The sequence below is a fragment of the Delphinus delphis genome, chromosome 8, assembly GCF_949987515.2.
Source record: "Delphinus delphis chromosome 8, mDelDel1.2, whole genome shotgun sequence".
Classification (NCBI taxonomy): domain Eukaryota; kingdom Metazoa; phylum Chordata; class Mammalia; order Artiodactyla; family Delphinidae; genus Delphinus; species Delphinus delphis.
The window spans coordinates 107,778,461-107,802,193 of NC_082690.1; the positions used below are offsets into that span (position 1 = coordinate 107,778,461).

The following is a 23,733-nucleotide window of genomic DNA, read 5'->3' on the forward strand; positions in this document are numbered from 1 at the left end:
TTTGTTTTCTTGTTTGTTTGTCCATTTTTTAAGACTGTTTTTTTTTTAGCAGTTTTAGGTTCACCCTCGGGGACATATGTAGACATATGTGAACACGTGTTCATGTCTCTTGGGTACGTGCCCAGGAGTGGAACTGCTGGGTCATATGACAGCTCTCTGTTTAACTCTTTGAGGACCCGCGGCCTGTTCTCTGCAGTGGGTGGCCATGTTTTCATCAGTGTCACCGGCGTGGCTAGAACAGTCACTCTCTTTCGTCGGTTGTCGTTCTGTCTTCAAGCTCCTTACCCCTGTACTTACCCAGGATCACCCCTATTCTACCAATAAGGAAACAGAGACATAAAGAGAGAGAAAAACTTCCTAAACCAGAGAGCTAAGACACGGGAGAACCAAGATGTGACCCTGGACCCTCTCTCCGAACCGCTGCTGGCAGTGAAGGGTGAACACAGAGGGCCTGGGTTGTCCAAACCTTTGCTGGGCTCCTGGGAGGGCACCTCTGAGCCCTTGGAATGTCCTCCTAAGAAGAGTGATTTTGTTTATAGGCTGCCCTGAGCCACATCAGGTCATTTACACTGAGAACGTGATTTATGGTAGGGGGGCCTTGGCCTTGACCTCTGGGGGGGCTGGAGACTAAGGTCAGCCTGTAGGTGGTCAGCCACGCCTATGTGAGCCCCTGGACTCCGGGCTGCAAGGCGTGTCCCTAACTGGCAGTAGTAGCTCACGTGTGTCGTCACACAAGGTTTCTGGAAGAATCAAGTGCTGTTTGTAAGTCTCCCGTGGGACAGGCCAGCTGGGAGCTGGTGCCTGGTCTCTCCTGGGCCCTGGCCCACGAGCCTTTACAACAGCTGAATGTCATCTGTATCCTTTCCAACAAAGTGTAACTATAATACTGATAGCTTGGGCTTCCCTGGTGGCGCAGTGGTTGAGAGTCCACCTGCCGATGCAGGGGACACGGGTTCGTGCCCCGGTCCGGGAGGATCCCACATGCCGTGCAGCGGCTGAGCCCGTGAGCCATGGCCGCTGAGCCTGCGCGTCCGGAGCCTGTGCTCCGCAACGGGAGAGGCCACAACAGTGACAGGCCCGCGTACCGCAAAAAAAAATCCTGATAGCTTGTCTGAGTCCTGTGAGTCCTTCTAGAGAATCACTGAACGTGTGATGGTCTGGGCAGCCCTGAACACCCGGTCCTATACGTGGCTGTAGTTCTAGGGAGAAGAGTGACATGGGAGGGGTGGGGAGACTGACAACTGGATTAATTTACCAGCACGGAAGTTTTATTAAAGTACAGTTGAAAAACTAGAAAAAATGTAAACCCAAACAAGAATCACACACCACACAGAGGAAATGTGGAGATCGTTTGCTCCCAGGGTTACCAGAGGACCAGGGCAAGCGCCCCGGCTCGTAAGCACGTCTCCCGGCCGGAACTGGCTGCAGGGACAACCCCCCAGGCAGGTAACCGGATCCGACGCGCTTCCCGTCTGCGCTGCCCAGGACAGCTGCCAGCCCCCGGGTAAGGTGAGCCTGTGCTGGGCAGGGACCCGCGTTCCCCATGGACAAGTTCTCGGGTGACAGACTCCCCACGTGAAGACGCAGGACGAGGTACCGCCCGGGACTCCTGAGACAGGTGTGCGTCCCATACAGGCGCTGGACATCTGGGCCCCACCAGCCACCCCTGCACTTTTAGGGGAAGCAGGATTCCTAAAGGCAGGCCCCACCCAGGTCTCACCTGGACCACCTCAGCCTAGGCCTGATCAGAGACACAGAAGAGAGGCCAGGGGCGTGCTTCCTGCCACCCAAACTAGTTCTCTCTACCTGGACACCGCCTACGGCGGCTGCCATGGGGCCACCCAGAGCCAGTCTTGCGGAAGGGATGCAGGATGCAGATGCCACAGAAACACCACCTCCCCGAAAAGGGAGCCCTCCTCCACTGTCGGTGGGGGTGTAAATTAGTGCAGCCACTGTGGAGAACAGTATGGAGGTTCCTCAAAAAACTAAGAATAGAACTACCATATGATCCAGCAATCCCACTTCTGGGCATATTTCCAGAGAAAATCATACTTCAAAAAGAGGCATGTACCCCAGTGTTCATAGCAGCACTATTTGCAATAGCCAGGACGTGGAAGCAACCTAAATGCCCCTCAATGGATGAATGGATGAAGAAGATGTGGCACAGATATGCAATGGAATATCAGTCATAAAAAAGAACGAAATAATGCCATTTGCGGCAACATGGATGGACCTAGAGATTATCATACTAAGTGAAGTAAGTCAGACAGAGAAAGACAAATATCATATGATATCACTTATATGTGGAATCTAAAATATGACACAGATGAACTTGTCTACAGAAGAGAAACAGACTCACAGACATAGAAAACAGACTTGTGGTTCCCAAGGGGGAGGGGGTGGGGGAAGGATGGACTGAGAGGTTGGGATTAGCAGATGCAAACTATTATATAAAGGATGGATAAACGAGGTCCTACTGTATATCACAGGGAACTATATTCAATATCCTGTGATAAACCACAATGGAAAAGAATATGAAAAAGAATATATCTATATATCTATGTGCATAACTGAATCACTTTGCTGTACAGCAGAAATTAACGCAACATATAAATCAACTCTAATAAAATTTTTAAGAAAAGAAACACCATCTCCCCATGGCCTGTCCAGGGATGCAGACAGGGACGCCAGGCAGAGGAATGGACGCCGGGACGTTCGGGGCATGTGACGCAGTCCCTCTCAGGACAGAGCGAGTGATGTTGGCCTGACATGGGCATCAGACCTGGGCCCTCTCACACCTGTCTGTTGGGATTAAGTTTAAGGAGGCCCAAGTTGCCCAAAGGGGGACGAGGAGCCTCTGGATTACCTCTGAATCCCACAAGGTGGAATGTTTCAGAAAGGGGCAGGGCTGCCAAGGCTTCCCACCGTCCACCGGCCATGCCACCCCCGAGGTGTATGTTGTGCGTTAGCGTGTTGGCGGCGGGGAGTGGCAGAGTCTGCGGGGTCACTTGGAGGGCAGGGGTGTCCACGGGGCCATGTCCACAGTCATTTTCCGTGGCTGCTGCAGACAAGACAGGCCCAGGGAGAGCTGCCCTTGGGCTGCGGCTGCAGAAGAAGGGCCCCAATCAGCACAAGGGGCCCGTGGACCAGCCTCGTACCCCATCCTTGGGATCCCGTATCCGATTTCTGATGCCGTGTGCCCCAAGTCTGTGTGGGGACCTCAGTGTTTTCTGAAGCAATCTCTCCGTGAACACACGAGGGAAAAATAATAAACGAACTCTGCAAACCAGCTCGAGGGCCCCCTGCGCTGTCAGGCGTTTGTGCTACCACAGTACGGGGGCGGGGCGAGGGGCATAAATGCAAAATTTTCTGTGTTTTCCTTAACAAGCTGGTTCACAGATCTCCCCGCGCCCCCTGCCAACTGATGACAACTTCGGAAGGCGACACAGCAGACAGCCGTGCTCACGACAAACACCGACGGGCCTGCTCTACATTCCAGCGTCCTGGCGGCCGGCATTTCCTCCATGCGTCGGATTAAATATTACTTTGAATCCATTTCGTGACTGTGAAACAGCTCTGATTAGCGGAACCGCTCCCTCTAAAAACATCCAGGGAGAATTAGCACTGGAAGGCGACTGGGTACCTGCCATCCAGGTGGAAGGAATAAATATAAAAGATGAACAGAAGCGTAAATATTTAGAGAACGTGGGAACCAGCACCCCTCCCCTTCATCCCTGACTGCGCTCTTGACAGACAGGTAAATTGCACTATTTTTCCCATCCATGGCTGTGGAACCACAGCAAAATTGCAGACATCGGCTTGCTACGTAGGCAGACAGGTGATAATTCGTAATATAATAAAAATGCCAACGGTAAAAAAGAAAAAGGGACAATTTGCATCCAACCAAACACCTTGAGTTTTATTTCCAACAGTCTGCGACAGGAACACCTCATACACCAGAAAGTTGACGTGTTTGTTTCGGTGAATTACAAGGAAAGGCGAAGTCAGCAAGTTGGTGACTCCCTGCAGTCGTAAAGCCATGCGGCCGCTGTCCCTTCCAGCAGAACCGGACGACTGGCCAGCATCAGCCCCCTCCTGGTTAGTGGCTGCATGAGACCCTCTCTGCCAGGTGTACCCCTGGACGATGAAACAGCCATGAGCTCTGGACACCAGGTTCCTAATCGTGTTCCCTCAACACGGCCCCTTTGGGATCAGTCTCATAAAACCATCCCCCGGTGAAAGCGCGGTTAACACCCAGTGTCACCACCCTAGAAAATTCCTGGTTTGGCGACACGATTTGTTTCACTTGAAACACATACATACATATTTATTTTCACATTACGATCCCTTTACCTACAGTCGCTCTCATCCAGCTCCTTTCTTACCAGGAAGCCGTCTCTACGAGCCCCGGTATATTCGGCCCTACATTGAGACCAGATCCTAACTCATTCCATCCGGCTATCTCCACCCACTTGGCCCGGGCTCAGTGGACGGGAGAGACCCAGGCTTCCGCCGAGAGAACCCAGGACACACCCAGCCTGCTCCACCCAGGGAAGCCACATTCCACACCCAGATGCGGGCAAGTCCTGCTGCAAAGAGCTGGTTCAGCAGCCTCGGGGCTGCAGATAAAACTGTCTCGGGGAACAGAGACACCAGCACGTGAGAACATGGAATTCAGTGCCCGTTCCTCCCGTTTCCTGGGATCCTCGGACACGTGACCACGTCCAACTCAGACCCTTGGGCCAGGGCAGGAGCCCCGCTGACCTGATGGCCGGTCCACTGCTCAGGGCCATGGTTTAGGGGGGATCACGGGGAATGCTGCAACCCGAGAAGCTTCCCTACCCCAAGGAAGCTCCCCGAGGCTTCATCAGGCCAAGTCGTCTCCTTCCGACCCCCTGGCACCCAACCTTGGGCTCAGTGCGACACACTAACGTCATCAATTTTTTGTTTTTAAACACTTCGGTGAAGATGTAATTCACACGCCACACAACTCATCCGTTGGAGGGCATGATACAGTGGGTTCTCCTATAATCATTAACTTGGGCAGACCATCACCTCTATCCATATTAAAACACTTTCATTATCTCAGAAAGAAACCCGCAATTCTCAGCCATCCCCTCCCAACCCCTCACCCCCACCACCCCTGGCAACCGCTCATGACTTCCTGTTTCTATAGATTTGCCTGCTTGGGGCATTTCACATAAAATGCAACCACACAGTCATTCAATTCTCTTTCTTTCTTCTCTTTGAATTCTCTTCTGCAAAAAGCCTTGCGCTTGGCCAAAGTTACCTCTGACCATGGTTCCTTAAGTCCTACGTCTGAATCTACGAGACAGCAACACACCTGAACCCCCCAGCTTACCGTCCACCTCGAAAATGTTGTTGTTATGTCCTCAGCTTTCACTGAGGTCAAACGGTTTTTGAAAACTATTTGGGTTTTTCTTTTTTTTGGCAAAACCACAACTGAAAACACTATGTGAAAACATTCCTCCTAGGCTAGAGTGCTAAGAAAAATCTGCTCTCCAGAGGAGCTAATTTAATATCAGACAAGACAACTCTGTTATTCCATCTTTCCCTTTTCTCCCTGGCTGCCAGGAAGCTCAGAGATAAATACCACACGTGGCTGCAAAAATGTGCTCTCAGCCCACGGGTTGGTCGTAGCCTAATGATTTTAGCCTAATGATTAAATCAGAGCTTTACCCATGGGGCCTGCAGCAGAATCATTTGGTTAGCAGGCAAACAAGGCCGATTCCTACTGAATTGGATTTCCTTTGGAGGAGGTCTTAGAATCTGCAATTTCAACAAGATACCCGAGAATTCTTGTTCCTCAGGCCAGGCTCTAAAGTCAAAGCAAAATGACATGGCCCTTTTGCTAGGACTGAGACGACCCATTTGGGGAAACAAACCCAGTTCTTGCTATTCCTCGATCGTCCTCACCCTTGAGGGGGAGCGTCGGTGAGCAGCCCAGGTGCTGTTTGCAGGGCCTGACACATGCCGCATGAAGGGGCTCTTACTCCGAGATGATGACGTGGTCCTTGGCTAAGCTATTCGGAAGGATCTACGTGATGGGCCCAATGACCACCACCCCTTTCCCTAGACTCACGGCCTCCACCTCATTCCTCAGAGCAACCCAGCAGCTCCTGTGAACACTGCGGTCCGCCTGGACCCGCGCACCCTCCTCAACATCACACACCCCGCCCGGGGCTCTGGAAGCCCGAGGACGTTCCTGTACCAGCTTTTGTGGTCCCACTGCTCACCCACCCTGACGCTGGGAGATGCTTCCCCCCCCACACCTGCCTCGTTGGGTAACCAGGTCTAAAGTGGTGGGAGAGGGCGGAGGGAGAGGAGTGGGTAACCCAGGGCCACTGAGCTTATCCCTGCAATGGCACCGAGATGGCCGAGGGTGCAGCTGCATCGTGCCCTGCCCAGGGGCCTGCAGTGGGTCACAAAGAGCATGCAAAGGTGGAGACAAGGAAGCCTCCCGGGAGGTGGGGTCTCCCGACAGCCGAGGGGACGGGCACCAGGAAGGGTGGTGCACAGAGCAGAGGCGGGAACCTAGAGGCTGGGACAGGACCGTCGGGCACGGGGAATGCACCCAAGGACAGTGTGGAACCATGTGCTGCCGTCGGGGGCGGGGGTGGCCTGGCAGTCGCCCGACCCCCCGGGCCTCGCTCCCTCTGCCCTGATGAGAGGTGAAGATACTGGGGCAGCCGGAGCGGAATTTACCCACCCAGAAAGACCATAGGCAGGGGGCGTGTGGGCTGGCCTCCAGGTGCCCACCTTCACCTCCAGGCCTAGGAAGAAGGCTGAAGCACTCGAGGTGTACATTCGTGCAGGGAAACTCTGAATGTGTGAAATACTCAGGGCACTTCCATGGGGGCCCAGCAATGTGCAGCCGGCGTGGGGACGCCAGCCAGCACGTCCCCAGCCCGGCTGAGAGGGGAGATGCTCGCGGCCCGCAGGAGCTGCGTTCAGAGCAGGCTACACCTCTCCTGGCGGCTTATCTGGGGGCACGTCCTGCAGAGGGTGACAGGGTGAGGGCAGTCCTGCCTACGCCAGCTCCAAGGCCCCTCCCCAAGGTTTCAGCCGGGCCGCGGTGACCTGGGGAAAGGCCGTCACGTCTTCCCGCGGTGACCGGCCTGCCATCAAGGTAACCCCGGCGGAAACCTGAGCCCCGGCCACACGCGAGGCCCACACTTCTCCTCCTTCTCACCGAAAAGTGACCCTGTTCCCCAACCAAATCCAGATCCACGTGCTGTATGAGCGTCCCGGGGCTGCCATAACAAAGTGTCACACGCCGGGCAGCTCAGAGCAACACAAATGTGTTCTCTCCCCATCCTGGAGGCCGAAAGTCTGGAATCAGGTTCACTGGACTGAAATCTGGGCGTCGCAGGGCTAGTGCCCTCCGGAGGCTCCAGGGGAGGGTCCTTCCTGCCTCTTCTGGCTTCCAGGGCTCCAGGTGTCCTGGGGCTCGTGCCTGCATCACCCCAGTCCCTGCCTTTGTCATCACGGGGTCTCCTCTGTGTTCACATCTCCCTCCGTCTCTCTCTTGTAAAGGCTCCTTGATGGTGTTAGGGGCCCAACTAGATCATCCAGGGTAACGCCCCATCTCAGGACCCTTAACTTGATCACAGCTGCAAGCTGTACTGTACACGGTGACACGTGTGGTCCTGGGATGAGGACTTGATACCTTTAGGGCCATTTCCAACGGCCCCACACAGCGACCCTTCGCTCCTCCTGGAGATTCCTGGGTCCCTCTGGGGAGATAACAGTGATTGAGGGCCACCTCCTTCACACAAGCTCAGAGAGGTACCATCACCCTCGCCTGGGCCTACACAGGGACCGCCCCGGGGAGGGGACAGTCACCTGCTCCCCATTTACTGACTGCATACCAGACCCAGGTTGGGGCTCTGGGTGGAGAGCAAAGCTACTATGCTTCTGTCCTGCAGACGACACGCAGACGGTGAGAGCAGACGCCCCGCCCTTCGGAGCCAGACGTCTGGAGACAGTGGCCCCCATTCGATGTCCACACCCCTCGCCCACCATCACTCCCCGGCTCGCTGCAATCTGAGATGTGGGGGGCTGCGGGGGACCCCTCTGGAAGCAGCGTCCATGCGGTTTGTACAGCATCACCCCCCCTTCGTGGTGAAGCTGCTGGACATGCCCGGAGCCCACGACCTCTTACATACACAGCTAATCCCTCCCGTAATGCCCCGGGCGACACCGGCCTGGGCCTCCCTCTGGTTGCCTCCCGGGCCTCCCTCTGGCTGCCTCCCGGGCCTCCCTCTGGCTGCCTTGACCTAACAGCCCCCAAGGCCCAGATCCAAGCCCAAGGAAGGCCATCGCCTACATCTCTGGAATTCCCTATCGAAGGGGAAGTAGGATGAACAGCATAAGCGGCAGCCCATAGGGTCCTGACTTGGTCCGTCATGAGCCTTCCTCTGGGGTCACTGGTTAGGGGCAGTCCCTAAACGCCACATCACCTGCTCCCACGAGGAAGAAGCCCCCTGTCCGGAGCCCACCTCCTACGCAGATGTCACAAGAAGAAGCCACACAACTTAACCAAGACACAGAGGCCTTCAGGCCAGGAGGACGCCAGGGGCCCGCAGGCTGAGCGCTCACGGCCCCGGGGTTGTGGACGGAGAGCAGCTCTCAGCATCTGATCTGCTGTCAGCGCTGGATGCGCCGAGATCATTCAGAACAGGGGTCAGCAAACTCTGTGTAAAGGGCCAGCCTGTAGATATTCCCAGCTCTGAGATCACACGGCCTCTGTCACAGCCACTCAGCTCGGCCTCTGTAGCATGAAAGCAGCCAGAGATAATACAAGAAGGAACGAGCATGGCTGCATGACAATAAAACTTTACTTACAAAAGGCAACCACGGAGTGGGAGGAAAGATTTGCAAATCACATATGTGGCAAGGGATAAAAATCCGGAATATATAAAGAGCTTCTACAATTGAATAACAAAAGTCAAGCAACCCAATTCAAAAATGGACAGAGGACTTGCATAGACATTTCTCCAAAGAAGACACACAGATGGCCAAGAAGGACATGAAAAGATGCTCAGCGTGACTGATCACTGGGGAAATGAAAACCAAAACTGCAGCGAGATACTACTTCACAGCCACTAGCCTGACTACCATCAAAAAGACAGGAAAAACGCATTGGTGAGGATGTGGAGAAACTGGAACCCTTGGCATTGCTGGTGGGAGTGCAAAATGATGCAGCCACTGTGGAAAACAGTGTGGCGACTCCTCAAAACGTTACATGTACAATTACCATGTGACACAGCAATTCCACTTCTGGGTACATCCCCCAAAGAACTGGTTTGGTTTTTGTTGGGTTTTTTGGGGGGTTTTTTTGTGTTACGCGGGCCTCTCACTGCTGCTGTGGCCTCTCCCGTTGCAGAGCACAGGCTCCGGACGCGCAGGCTCAGCGGCCATGGCTCACGGGCCCAGCCGCTCCGCGGCATGTGGGATCTTCCCGGACCGGGGCATGAACCCGTGTCCCCCGCATCGGCAGGCGGACTCTCAACCACTGGGCCACCAGGGAAGCCCAAGAACTGGTATTTTTACACCCATATCCGGAGCAGCATTAATCACAACAGTCGAAGGTGGAAAGAAACAACCTAAATGTCTGTTGACAGTCGATGGATACACAAAGTTTGATCTCCATACACTGGAAGATTATTTGACCTTAAAAAAGAAGAAAGTTCTGACAGAGGCTACAGCACGGATGAACCTTCAGGGTAGTATGTTCAGAGAAAAAAGTCAGACCCAAGAGGACAAATCCTGTAGGATTCCACTCATGGGAGGTCCCCAGAGTCATCAAATCCATAGAGACAGAAAGTAGGATGCTGGGGCCAGGGGTGGGGGACGGGAGGGGGAGCGAGTGTTGAATGGGGCCAGGGCGTCAGCTTGGGAAGGTGGGAGGTTCCGGAGGTGGAAGATGTGATGGTCACACAATAATGTGAATGTACTTGACGCCCCCGAGCTGTCCACTCAGAAACGGTTAAGAGGGTAAAAATTTATGCAACGTGTATTTTATCACAATTTAAAAAAAACTGGATTTACAAAAACAGATGATGGTAGGATTTGGTCCGTGAGCCACAGTCTGCCAGCCCTGATTTAGGACCACACGCTAGGCACCCAGTTTTGGAGAGAATTGCTTGAATCTCATCACCGAAGACAGAGTCTTCACCCAAACCTGTTGGATGTGTCACGTCACCGCCAGGAAAGTCACCTGGAACCTCAGAAATCCTCCGGCACCCTAGGGGGGGGTGTGAGATTATACCCACAAGTGGAAAAAATAATTAGAGGCAGTATAAAGACCACTTCCCAAAAACCGAATCTGAATTCATTCCATCTGTGATTCATTGAATCACGGGTCAGAATGCACAACACCGTACGTTAATTCTGTGACTCTGAAGCGGAACCCTTCTGCCACTCATCACGTGACACCTGGCTACTCACTAAATTACCACGCAAGGGTAACGTTCCATTTTTTCTGAGTGGCAGCAGGAGGGGGTCACTCCGAAAGGTCTGAAACCCAGAATCCACACGGGTTTACTAAGTGATGAATGTTTCACCTGTAAGGTGATGCAGCCAGGGCAGAGGGGCTGTGAGGCGCCCACACAGGGGGCATCCGTGATGAATGGAGGCCCCAGGACACCCGGAGGCCGCTGAGGGGCAGGGCCGCTTTGTGGGACACCTGAGGATGCGGGAGAAGCAGCTGAGAGGGAGATGAAGAGCCCAGATGAACCTGAGGTTGATGGAGAATTCTGCCTCAGCTACGCCCACACCCAGGACACAGCACCTCCTGGGCTCAAGAAGATCCACTCCCGAGAGATGGAAACCCTCCCCGTCCACAGCACAAGGGCCACCATCCTTCCTCCAGCCGAGAGGCCTAACCTCCCAATGAACACCTGGTCCCCTGGCCTGGAGACAGCCCGCTGCGTGGGCGAAAAGCGCCCTGGCCGGCAAACCAAGATTACAACACGTCCACTCCTGGCACGAAAGGGCCGTCCGGTCCAGCTTGAAAACCTCTTCTCTTTCCCCTTGTACATCAATGACCACGGTCACAGGGACAGATCCTGAAATCAAATGCTCCCACCGCTTGGGGCCAATGTAAGTATAACAGTTCTCTAAGAAGAGGCTGGAGGCCCAGCCCGGGCAGCACCCTATCTCAGACGCCGGAATGGTGACAAGCAGACGCTCAGATCCAATGGTCAAGTGTCCTTTCTCAGGAAGAAACCTGGAGGAGGTCAGAGGGCCTTGGTGCAAACCCAGGCTCAGAGAGGGTCGACCTCGTCGTGAGCCAACAAGCCCCCCATCCGGCCTGAGGCGGATGACCCACAAATGCAGAAACACGCTGCACGGGCGCTTAGCGCTCTGCCACCAGCTGCCACCATAATGAATGGTAAGTAAGCCCCAGGTCCCGATCCCAAGGACGTCAAAGGCAGGCCTTACGGACGACGCTGTAGGTACGGTTCAGCCTAGTGCGGGACCTTCCCTCAATCCTGGACACCCTCCTTCTCTGAGGCTGCTCTGCCTCTAGAAGAAAGGGCTGCCGCATCCTCCGCTAGAGTCACGCATCTCACGTGCATCCACCTGTCCCCTCTCCACTGAGCCACAGTGAGTGAGCAGGTACCGTGGGGTTCAGAGCCAGGGGTTCCCGACGAGGGGCCAGCATCCAGCATCGGGGAGGAACAGAGGACAAGGGGACTGTAGGCTCTGCCCACTCAGCAGAGACAGCGGGGGCTGGTCCTCCATGGGGCCCCCTCACCACCGCTTGCCAGGTGAGTGCCCGTGTGCGTCCGGGGGAGGGCCAGAGCAGAGGCCAGAGAAGCTCAGAGCACATGGAGGGAATCATGACCACACGGAAAGGCTTGAACAAGGACAGTGAGAGCGTCTGAACTGGATTTCAGGCAGGACTGCAGAGCTGGGAAGCTGGGGGTAGGAAACCAGTTAGGAGGCGACCCCCAAAAGCAGTGGAGACCAGGACCAGGGCAGGGGCAGTGGCTCCGACATTCCGCTCCTGCCTGCTTATTTGTAAGTCCGGGACATGCACTCTCAATGGAATCTTGGAAGGTGAGACGGATCTTAGTGTTTTTAAGTAGGAGGCACAGATATATAAGCAGAACATGAACAGATATACAACCTTTCCATAGTATTAAAATTTCACTGGGGTGGACGATTTGGAAAAACGGTCCAAAATGTCTCCACGGATAGGCAATGATATTTTTTCATAATGGCTGAGAAACGGTGTCCAACGGGGAGCGGACCTCACAGACCTGCCTTTCTGGTCCCCAGTACGCGGAGCCAGGCTGGGCAGCCGGGTGTCGCACCAGAAAGAGCCCAGGCTGTGCACAGCCAGGGCTGGATGGAGCCTCTCAGGACCAAGTAGTCCATGAGCAGCGTGTCTGACTGTCGGGAGCCTGTCCCCTCACCTGAGAATGGCGATCATTTCCCTTTCTTCATGAGGTGAGTCACGGTACAAGCCCAGCCTTTAGGCAACATTCAGCAAATGCCGAGTTTAAGCACATGTTACAGATGAAACGATGCCAGCGGAGCACGCATAACAAGCTCTGGGCACCAGAGCACAGGGCATAGCTCGGCTCTGCGGAACCACAGACTGTGGGCTCCCCTCTGTGGTCCCTGTGCTGGACACAGACAGGTGTCCCCTGATCCAAGCAAAAGTGGAGGTGGGGCACCTGGAACACTTCCCCCATCATCCACTTTAGCCACATCGGCTGAGTCCAGCCTGGACATCTCAGCACAGACAAGGAGCCAGACCCGGATCCTCCGCCACAGTCCCAATAATTCCCCCAAGGTCACATCAGCCAGGCACCAAGGGGCAGGCTTGTTCCCCCAGCGCCAAGGGCAACTCCACCCACCCTCTCCCCACCCTGACACAAGCACCTGGGCCCTGACTGCGAGGAACTGACCATCCTCTGGCCGCAGTGCCAAAGGGAGGAGGCGAACCACACCATGGCAATGGAGATAGGCTCGCAGATGACAAGGACAAGAAGAAGATGTCCTAACTCACCAGAGGTGCTGTCAGACTGGGCCCCGCAGAAAGGTCTCTTGGAACAGGAACCGTCTGCACTCCAGTGGGTCAAGGCATGGAGACAGGATAGATTTCCAGAGCTGCAAGAGACAACCAGGTCATGGTCAGATAGCGCACGGGTCCCCATCAGCCCGCGGCCTGTAGGGAACCGGGCTGCACAACAGGAAGTGAGCGGCAGGCAAGCGAGTGACGCTTCACCTGTATTTACAGCCACTCCCCATCGCTCACATTACTGCCTGAACCCTCACCCCCACCCACCCACCCGTGGAAAAACTGTCTGATACGAAACCAGTCCCTGGTGCCAAAAAGGTTGGGGACTGCTGAGATGGAGGCCCCAAGGGGCAGAGGTTAAAACTTCAAGTGCATCCTGATATCTCTGAGCTGAAAACCAGGGGCTGCGCTTCTGCTTCCGGAAAGATGGAGTAGACGCACTTTTCCCTACTCCTCCCAAGAAGAGCCACGAAAAACCCAGTATGTCGTACAGGAAACAAACGTAAGATTCTGAGAGGTAGAGAGAAGGCAGCATGGGCCGGGACCAGGGACCCAAGGAACAGCACGGTGGTCGGTTCTCCGGGCTGGAGAACCTCATATCCCAGACTGGGAGATAAGAAGTCAGAAACCCAGAAACACCAATAGAAGCAGAAAAAAAAAAGCCACAACGAATGACTATTCTCTCCAGACAAAACGCCAGGAAAATGGCAGACGAAAAGGACTACGTTTAGACAATAACTGCTCTACTGGACCCAGATATCACAGGAAAACTGTGGCCTCCACCCTGACTCATAGCAGCAGAGGCCGAGGGGGGAGCCTGGGCTTCCCCTTGTGCGGCTGCCGTGAGGCACCCAAACCTCCACTGGGGGGGATCAAATAAACCGAGGTGGAAGCTGGGACTTTCTTCCCTACCGAGCTGTGACAAATCCTCCTCTGGTTCCATTCGGGGAGACTGGATTTCCACAAGCATTTGGCATCCCTCCCTCACGCCCCCACCTCACTCCGCTGGACTGGGGTCAGAAGAGGGCTAACGGAGAGTCAGGACTTTCCCCACTACCAGCAAGAATGAGGCCACCCCCCACCACGGTATCAGTGGAGACCACGTGGGGAGCAGGTCCCCTCCCCCACCAGCAATAACAGGAGCCCCCCCACTTGGGTATCAGTAGAGGTCAACTGAGGAAGCTGGACATCTACCTCCACCTGGCAGGAACACTTCCCTTGTGAGAGTGATGTCAAAACAAGCCGGCTAAAACAGAAGAATTCCATGAAATGTTCAAAGAACAAACATCAATTCTACACAGTATCTTCCACAAAATAGAATCCAATCCATTTTGCGGAACAAATATGACCCTGACACTAAAACCATACAAAGAGAGTACAAAAAAGAAAACCACAGGTGAATATCTCTCATAAATATAGACGTAAAAAATCCTTAATAAAATATTATCAAATAGAATTAAGCATTATACGAAAAGAATTATATATCATGACAAGTAGAGTGTATTTCTGGAATGCTAGGCTGGTTCAATATTTTTTTAAAAAATCAATTTATAGGGACTTCCCTGGTGGTCCAGTGGTTAAGAATCTGCCTTCCAATGCAGGGGACGCAGGTTCAATCCCTGGTCGGGGAACTAAGATCCCACGTGCTGCGGGGCAACTAAGCCCGCGTGCTGCAACTACTGGGCCTGTGCACTCTAGAGCCTGCGCGCCGCAACAAAAGACCCCACATGCCACAACGAAGATCCCGTGTTCTGCAAATAAGTCACGATGCAGCCACATACGTACATACATAACTATTTTAAAAATAAATTAAAAAATAAAAATAAATGTATGTAACAGGCTAAAGAAGGAAAATCACACGGTCATAGCAATCAACGCAGAGAAAGTATTTGACAAAATTCAACATCCATCTGTGACAACATCTCTCCCAAAAATAGGAAGAGGGGAAATTCTTCATCTTGATCAAGAGCATTTGCAAAACTTCATCTCATCAGCTAACATTGTTCCAAACAGGGAAAGACTAAATGCTTTCCTTTTGTGATGAGGAACACGGCAAGGATGTCTGCTCTCATCATTCTCATTCACCATAGGGGTAGACGTTCTAGCTAGCACAAAAGGCAAGAAAAGGAAATAAAAACCATACAGATTGGGAAGACAGAAATAAAACTGTCCCCATCTGTAGATGACGTGATTGTAGAAAATCCCAAGGAATCGCCAAAACAACACCTCCTAGAAATAATACATGAGCTGTGAACAAGGTCACAAGATACATGATTGACATATAAAAGTCAACTGCATCCCCACATACTAGCAATGAACATGTGGCCACCAAAATTTATAATCCAATACCGTTTACCATTGCTCAAAAAATAAAATACTTAGGTGTGAATCTAACAAAACACGTACAAGACTTGTACACTGAAGTCTACACGAGTCGGTGAAAGAAATCAAAGAACATCTAAAGAAGTGGAGAGACATACCCTGATCGTAGAACACAGTCAAGACGTCAACGCTTCCCAAATTGGGAAGAGTTGGGTGGGACACAATCCCAGCAAGAGTTTTTTGTGTGTATATAGACAATATTATTCTGAAATTTACATGGAAAAGCAAAGGAACCAGAATAACTAAAACGAATTTGGAAAAGAATAAAGTGAGGGCAATCAGTTTACCCAATGTCAAGACGTACACGGCCAGAGTAACCAAGGCTGTGTGGTTATGGAGGACAGATAGGGACACAGACCAACGGAACTCAACAGACAGCCCAGAAACAGACCCACACAAATACACCCAGCTGGGTTTTCTTTATAAGTTTATTTATATTTGTATTTATTTATTTTTGGCAGCCTTGGGTCTTCGCTGCTGCCCGCGTGCTTTCTCTGGTTGCAGCAAGCGGGGGCTACTCTTCTTTGCGGTGCCCGGGCTTCTCTTGTTGCAGAGCACGGGCTCTAGGTGCATGGGCTTCAGTAGTTGTGGCTCACAGGCTCAGTAGTTCTGACTCACGGGCTCTAGAGCGCAGGCTCAGTAGTTGCGGCGTACGGGCTTAGTTGCTCCGCGGCATGTGGGATCTTCCCGGACCAGAGATTGAACCCATGTCCCCTGCGTTGACAGGTGGGTTCTTAACCCCTGCACCACCAGGGACGTCCCCCAGTTGATTTTTGACAAAGGCATAAAAGCAACTCAATGGAGGAAGGATGGCCCCCTTCAACAAAGGGCGTTGGAGCAACTGGACATTGATAGACAAAATAACGGCCATGAACGTGAGCCTTACACAATGACCCAGCAATCCCTCTCCTCGGCATATATCCAGCAAAACTCTAATTCGAAAAGACACATGCACCCCAATGTTCACTGCAGCACTATTCACAATAGCCAGGACATGTCCATCAACAGACGAATGGATAAAGATACGGTACATATAGACAATGGAATATTACTCAGCCATAAAAAAGAATGAAATGATGCCATTTGCAGCAACATGCATGGACCTAGAGATTATCTTACTAAGTGAAGTAAGTCAAAGACAAATATCATATGATATCGCTTACATATGGAATCTAAAATATGACACAAATGAACATATCTACGAAACAGAAACAGACTCACAGACATAGAAAACAAACTATGGTTACCAAAGGGGGAAGGGGTGGGGGAAGAGATAAATTAGGAGTTTAGGATGAACAGATACACTACTATATACAAAATAGATAAACAACGAAGGCATACTGTATAATGCAGAGAACTGTATTCAATGTTTTGTAATAACCTATAATGGAAAAGGATCTGAAAAAGAATAGATAAATATCTATATATGTATAACTAAATCACTTTGCTGTATACCTGAAACTAACAGAACATTGTAAAATCAACCATAGTTCAATTTTTAAAAAATCAACTCAAAACGGATCATGGACTTAAATGTAAAATGTAAAACTATAAAACTTTGGAAAAAAACTTCTCACAGGAGAAAATCTTCAGGATCTAGGTTTAGGAATGCCAAAAGGATGCCAAAATCACAATCCACACCCAGAAAAAAAAAAATCAATAAATTGGATCTCATCAAAATTAAAACCTTTTGTTCTGTGAAGAAGAAGATAAAAATACAAATCACAGACTGGGAGAAAATGTTTGCAAACCACACGTCTAACAGAGGACTAGTGTTCAGAATATAAAAAACTCTCAAAACTTAACAGGATAAAAACCAAACCATCCAATTAAAACAGGGACAAAAGACATGCAGACATTTTACAAAGGAGGATAGCGAGATGACAAAAGAGCACATGAAAAGATGTTCAAAACACCATTAGCCACAATGCCTTTTAAAGTGCAATGAAACATCAAGAAATTATAAATCTTTTAATTAAATGCTTCTTCAGTGTATCTTAAAAAAAAAAAACATCATTAGCCACTAAAGCAACGCAAATTAAAACCTCGGGGACATATCCCCACACCAGAGTGGCTGAAGTAGAAAACAGTAAAATTCTGTGAGAAAATGTGCAAACTCTCACATTACTGGTGGGAATACAAAATGGGACAGCCATGTAGGAAAACCGTGTAGCTGTTTCTTAAAAATCTAAACATGCAACTACCATATGACCCAGAAACTGCACCCGTGGGCCTTTATCCCAGAGAAATGAAGGCTCACGTTCACACAAAAACCTGAAAACTAATGTTTATAGCAGCTTTATTCGTAACAACCCCAAACTGCAAACAACCCAGGTGCCCCTCCAAGGGTGACGGGTTAGACAAACTGACGCATTACACACCATGGAATCCTACTCTGCATGAGAAAGCAGGGACCACGGATACGCAACAATCTCTACAGAGTTTCGATGACAGAGAGAGAAGCCAACACCGGAAAGTCACTTACTGTGTGATTCCACTTCTGTATAATTACTGAAATAACAAAATTATAGAGATGGAAGACAGATGAGTGGTTGCCAGGGGTTGAAAAGCAAGTGAAGTAGGAGGGAGTCTGTGGGGCTATAAAAGGGCAGCATGAGGGATCCGGGTGCTCATGGAAACACTTGTATCTTGACCGTGTCACTGTCAATGTCCCTGTGCTGAGATGTTGTCCATTTAGTTCTGCAAGATACTAGTCATGGGGCAAACTGGGTAGAGGGTACAGGGGACAGCTCTGTATTATTTCTTAGAATTGCAATTATTTTAAAAATCATTTCCTTTTATTTTAAAAAGTACCTTGTGGAAAATGAAACTAATGAAAAGAGGTTACAGAGAGTTGCCATGTGACCCAAGACGCATGATTCTACTCCGAGGCATAGAGCTAAAACAGATAAAAGCACATGTCCACACAGAAACCTGTATCCTCATCTTCATAGCAGCCCTCTTCCTAATAGCCAACAGTGGAAGTAACCTAAATGTCCACCAACTGATGACTACATAAATAAAATGCGGTCCATCCGTGCAATGGAATCTTATTCGGCCACAAAAAGACACGATGCACTGACACACGCTACCACGTGGATGGACCCTGAAAAGCACGATGCTGTAAGTGAAAGAAGGCAGACACATCGTACGGTTCCATTTACATAAACCGCTCCGGATAGGCACATCCACAGAGACAGAAAGCGGATGAGGGGCTGCCGGGGCCCGGGAAGAGGAGGGGGGATGGGGGGCACTGCTAATGGGTACGGGGTTTGTTTTGGGGGGAACCAGAATGTCCCAAAATTGACTGTGGTGATGGCCGTACAATCCATGAATACACTAAAAATACACCGCCGTATACACTTTAAGTGTGTGGATCGCATGGAATGTGAAAAACATACCTCAAATTGTTGAAAAAAGCAAGCAGTGACTGGGTTCTAGGAAACTTTAAAAGCAGCCACTTCAGAGCGATCCTCCCTGTCGTCCATGGAGAATCACTAAATTATTGAACCATTTTAAAATGTTAGCCGTCAGCGTTCTGCAGCTATTTTTAGCAGTGCCCAGCCCATCATTCCTAAGGAGATGGAAATCGTAACTGTGAAGGTTCTGAAACAGCTCTGTAACCCCCAGGGTATGCCCCAGGCACAGAGTAGCGCCGGTGTCCTGGGCTGGGAGTCAGGAGGCGCTAGCCTGTGCCCTGGACAGACCCGGCTGCCCCAGCCCCGCGGGCCCTTCTCTGGAAGACCAGGGCTCCCAGAGTCAATCTGCCTGGTTCCAGCCCCGCTCTGCCACCACCCCCGACTGCGTGCCAGCTAATTCTGTGAAATGGGAATGCGTGAAGACGCCACCTGGAGTCCTGAGGATTAACTGACCACGCACGGGTGGCTCCCCCCCACGGGCACCCCAAAACAGAGGAAATGTCACCACCTCCCTCTCATCCAGAAAGGCAGCGGGAATGGCCCCACACTGCAGGTCCGCCCCTTAGTGAGGAAGCCGATTCTGCCAAACTGGTCCAGGAACGTTCCTAGCAGCATCATACACAGCAGTCAAAAAGTGGAGCCAGGGACGTCCCCCTGGGGGTCCAGCGGTAAGATTCCATGCTCCCACCGCAGGGGACACGGGTTTGATCCCTGGTCGGGAAACTAAGATCCAACGTAATAAAAAAAAAAAGTGGAAACAACCCAAGTTCCATCAACAGAAGAAAGGACAGACAAAACACGCTCTATCCGTACAAGGCAGTAGTATTCACCCATTAAAAGGAATGAAGCATTGACACAGGCTACAACGTGGACGAACCTTAAAAACATTCTGCTCAGTGAACGAAGCCAAGCGCAAAGGACCTCATGTCGTGCGATCCACTTCCATGAAATGTCCAGGGCAGGCAACTCCGTACAGACAGACAGCAGACGGGGGGCTGCCAGGGGCTGGAAGGGACTGTCTGTGGGTTTCCTTTCGGGGTGATGGAAACCAGCACTTTTTGTACTAAATGCCACTGAACTGTACGGTTTTCAGTGGTTGACTTTACGTTCTCTGTATTTCATCTCAATCATAAAAAAGAGCCTCATTCTCGACCGCTCACGAGGGCTCAGAATCCACTTTACAGAGCGAGGGAGGAAAAAACCCTGAAACGAGGCAAAATGCCAACAGTCAGGAATGAGGAGAAAAGGGAAAAACTCTCTGATCCTCGACTTTTGTCACAGCAACCTTCCGCAGCCCTCGGGGGGCGGCGGGAACGCGTACACCACCTCCCCACCGTGCTGTCCGCACCACTGCTGAAGTCCTCTGATCTACCCATTCTCCCGAGGAAAAAAGCGAGGCCCAGGTCCCGCAGCAGCTGAGCAGCCCAGCCGGGACCAGAGCTGGGGCCCGGCTGCCCCATCCTGCCGCTTTCTGCCTCCGGGAAATCGCTCCTCACAAAAGCAGGACCCGGTGGGAAGTCCCCGCGGCCCTTGACCTCCACGGAACACTCTTAACTCTCCTCTGCCCCGGCTCCATTACCAGAGGGGGCAAAAGTGCAGGTGGGAGTGAGCTTCGTAACAGCCCTCATGTAAAATTATTCAGAAACAGAGTTAAAATATTAATTACGCCCGCCAGCTGAACCACAGAGCCCGTGACCCCTGAAGGCGTGAAACCCCAGCTGGACCCTCCACTGGTGCCCGTGATGACGGGTGACGATCATGACCAGCAGCTGGGGGAGCCTAGCTGCAGGCGGGGCTGCCCCAAACCCAGACGGGGTGCGCGCCTCCCTGGACCTTCTGCCTGGGGACGTCCTCTCCCAATGACCCTAGACTTGGCCATTATGCTCGCTTCAACCAAACGGGCCAGAGCAAAGGGACGCGTTCTCACCGCTCTTGGAAGCCCTGCAACTACTACCCAGTGACCAAGCCAGGCTGGCCCGTGGCAGGGTGAGAGAGGGATGATGCAGTTACCCCCCGACCCCTGCCAACAACCAGCCCACCCGGGAGACGTGAGTGAGGCCTGCCCACCAGCGGACCACAGGTGAACTCAGGAATCATCGGCGTCCTACTCAAATGGTCCACTTTCCAAATTGCGAGGTAAATAAGCCAGGGGTCAGCAAGTGATTGGCCTGTGGGCCAAAGTCAGCCCACGGCTTGTTTCTCTAAATAACGTTTTATCGGGGCACAGCCATGCCCATTCACCCGACTGCTCTTGCTTTGTAGAGAGACTGTACAGCAAGAAGCAGGGAATATTTACTCTCTGGCCCTGAAATAAACAGGGGTCGTTTTCCCCAAAGTTCTGGAGTGTTTTGTTCTGCAGGTTGTTAGCTGACACGAGCTTCGTCTAATTGTTACTGATTAGGTGGGCGTTACCATCCCACACAGCGGAGGATCAGGCAATGCCCGAGGCCACACAGGTGGGCCACACAGGCAGCATCCGCAGAGCGGAACTGAACTCTGGTTTGTCCGACACCAAAGGCCCCGTCATCTTGCAGGCTTTTCAGAAAGGGCTCTTAACTGGATGACTAACTTAATAAATATTCCACCCCGACCTCCCAGGTCCTCTCCTCCCTCTTCAATAAAAGATGGCAGGATAAAATTTCAAATGAACAAGAGCACATCCGTGTCAGCAGCAGCATCTGAGAGCCAAGAAGGTCCGCTCGAAACAGCACCTTCCGCCGCGCAGCCCAGCCATCTGGGGCTCCCGCGGGGCAGTGGGTGGAGGAGTGCCCCTCGCTGAGAAACCCTCCGTGGGAACTTTCCGGACACACCAGGGAGCGGAGGAGCTCAGGTGGGCCCCCAAGGCTACCGATGACCCCTGCAGGGGCAACAGGTACCCTGGAGGACTGCCGGGTCCCCCCCCCACCCCCGTCATCCGGAGCCCCTACATAAACCGGGTGCACTTACAGCTGAGGCCAGAGGCTCTGCAGAGACCAGACGGGGCGGGAATCCACAGCGGGGCCTGAACAGGCTGTCCCAACAGGACAGGGGGAGCGAGCTGGCAGACTCCAACCTGCACATGACGCGGGTCCAATCTGAACAGAGCAAGTACATACAGGTGTTGCCAATAATGACGACGAGGGCAGCTCACGGTACACCAAGGCCCATCAGAGTGAGATAGGCGGGGACCTGGGACCCTTGGCTGCAGTGCTGCCGTGCTTGCACCTGGACAAACGTCTCCTCCAGCTACAAAATACAAAGAAACTCTAAGGGACTAAAAATAACTGCATGCGTGTGCAATTGGGGCATATTCTGGACAACAAGACACAAACAGACCAAAAAGCCCAACTGCCGCTTCTGAAGAGCCGGGAGCAAAAGCAGGGCACTGCGCATGCCCCCTGCACACGACACCACCACAAAGAGGTGCGCAAACCCCCTAAGCCACCCCTCCAGCTCGACCCCTGGACACACCCCTACCCGCCCCCCGTATAAAGAACCAAATTGCCTCCCACCCCCGCGGCGAGTGAGCAAGCAGGGGGCCCAGGGAAGCCTTGCCTGAATTTCTTGTCTGGCCTCGGATGAGTTTCTGTTGATTAAGGAGGCCGAGAACCCTGGTCGGTAACAACAGTCTGGATTTTATGCAGATGATCTCATTTAATGCTCAAAGCCACTGGAGAGGTGTTATTACCCCATTTTCAGGATGAGAAAACTGAGGCCCAGAGAGGTCAGCTGGCTCACCCAAAGACACACAGCAGTCACGTGGCAGAGCTCAGGCACCACCTACTTGGAGGACACACAAGCATGGACCAAGGGTCGTGGACCAAAGATCCTGGGGCAAGAGCAGAGACGGAAAACAACTGCAGCCCTGCCCCGTCCTGGCCAGCGCCATACTCCCCATCTGGCCAAAATCCTCCAGGCCAAACACCCCCGACTACGGCCTTGAAGAAGGATGCTCTGGAAGGCTGCACAGGCTCATCCCCACCAGGACAAAGGCACCGCCCAGGTTCAGAAGCACATGTGAGAAGCTGACCCCGCCTACATCCTCCTCCCCCCTCCCAGAGGTCGGGGGAGGGGGCTATCCAAACTGAGTTACAGGCGCAGATTTCCTAGTAAGTGGCCAGTCAAGGCCACTGGGCACCAGGATGGACAGACACACGGGGAGAGAAGCTGGACAAAATCCTCACATCCCTCCAGCTCTGAGACTGGCCTGGTCAAAGCGCAAAGGCACCTGCTGGGCTCAAAACCCCAGTCGATGCACCTCTCTGGGCCTCAGTTTCCCCTTCTGTAAAATGGACATAAAAATACCTCCCCCCAGGGATGGATCGTGAAGATGCCACGAGACCGCAGGCATGAACGTGCCTGGCACCGGAAGGCAATGAAACATATTCTGACAAAGTCTGGCGATAAAATGCAAATAATCAAAACAATGAATCAAGCTACCCACAAGGATATAGGTAGCTATTATTTTATTTTTCTTCTTTTATCTTATTTTATTTTATGTGATGGCATTGTTAATAGAAAATATTTAACCGTTTCTTTATTATGATGTCACCAAGTAAGCCTGGTAAAGAAATCATTTCTGCCTCACAACACGGAGCATCGTGGAGCTGACGGGATGGTCTGTTACCTCGGAGGCATTTCCTGTCTTCTGGGAAAGCACCAACCCCACCACTGACCCCACAGCCAAGCACGTGTTACATTCTGCTGGGGAATCTGCCGGGTGTCCCAGGTGACTGCACAACCCGAAAGCCTTAGGACCACGTGGACACCCCAGCGGGGACCAGAAAACTGCCCATATGTCTAGGGGCAGCAGTGAGTGTTAAATAATAATATTATTCCCAGACACTTCCAGTAAGAATCCAGCTTTTTTGGAGAATAGACCCCAGAAGCTAT

General features: G+C 52.1%; 1 protein-coding gene across 6 annotated transcripts in view; it reads right to left on the reverse strand.

The window, feature by feature from the left end:
- SHANK2 (SH3 and multiple ankyrin repeat domains 2) overlaps positions 1–23,733 on the reverse strand; it is a 546,027-nt gene that overhangs the window by 508,342 nt on the left and 13,952 nt on the right. For 3 of the 6 annotated variants that reach the window (XM_060019471.1, XM_060019470.1, XM_060019466.1), the window contains exons 1-2: positions 21,808–22,148; positions 13,049–13,149 (exon numbers count right to left, since the gene is read on the reverse strand). The gene's annotated coding sequence lies outside the window, so the exon portion shown is untranslated. Of the gene's footprint in view, positions 1–13,048; positions 13,150–19,738; positions 20,492–21,807; positions 22,149–23,733 lie in introns of those variants that run through there. The other 3 variants (XM_060019467.1, XM_060019468.2, XM_060019469.1) reach the window with 2 other exon arrangements.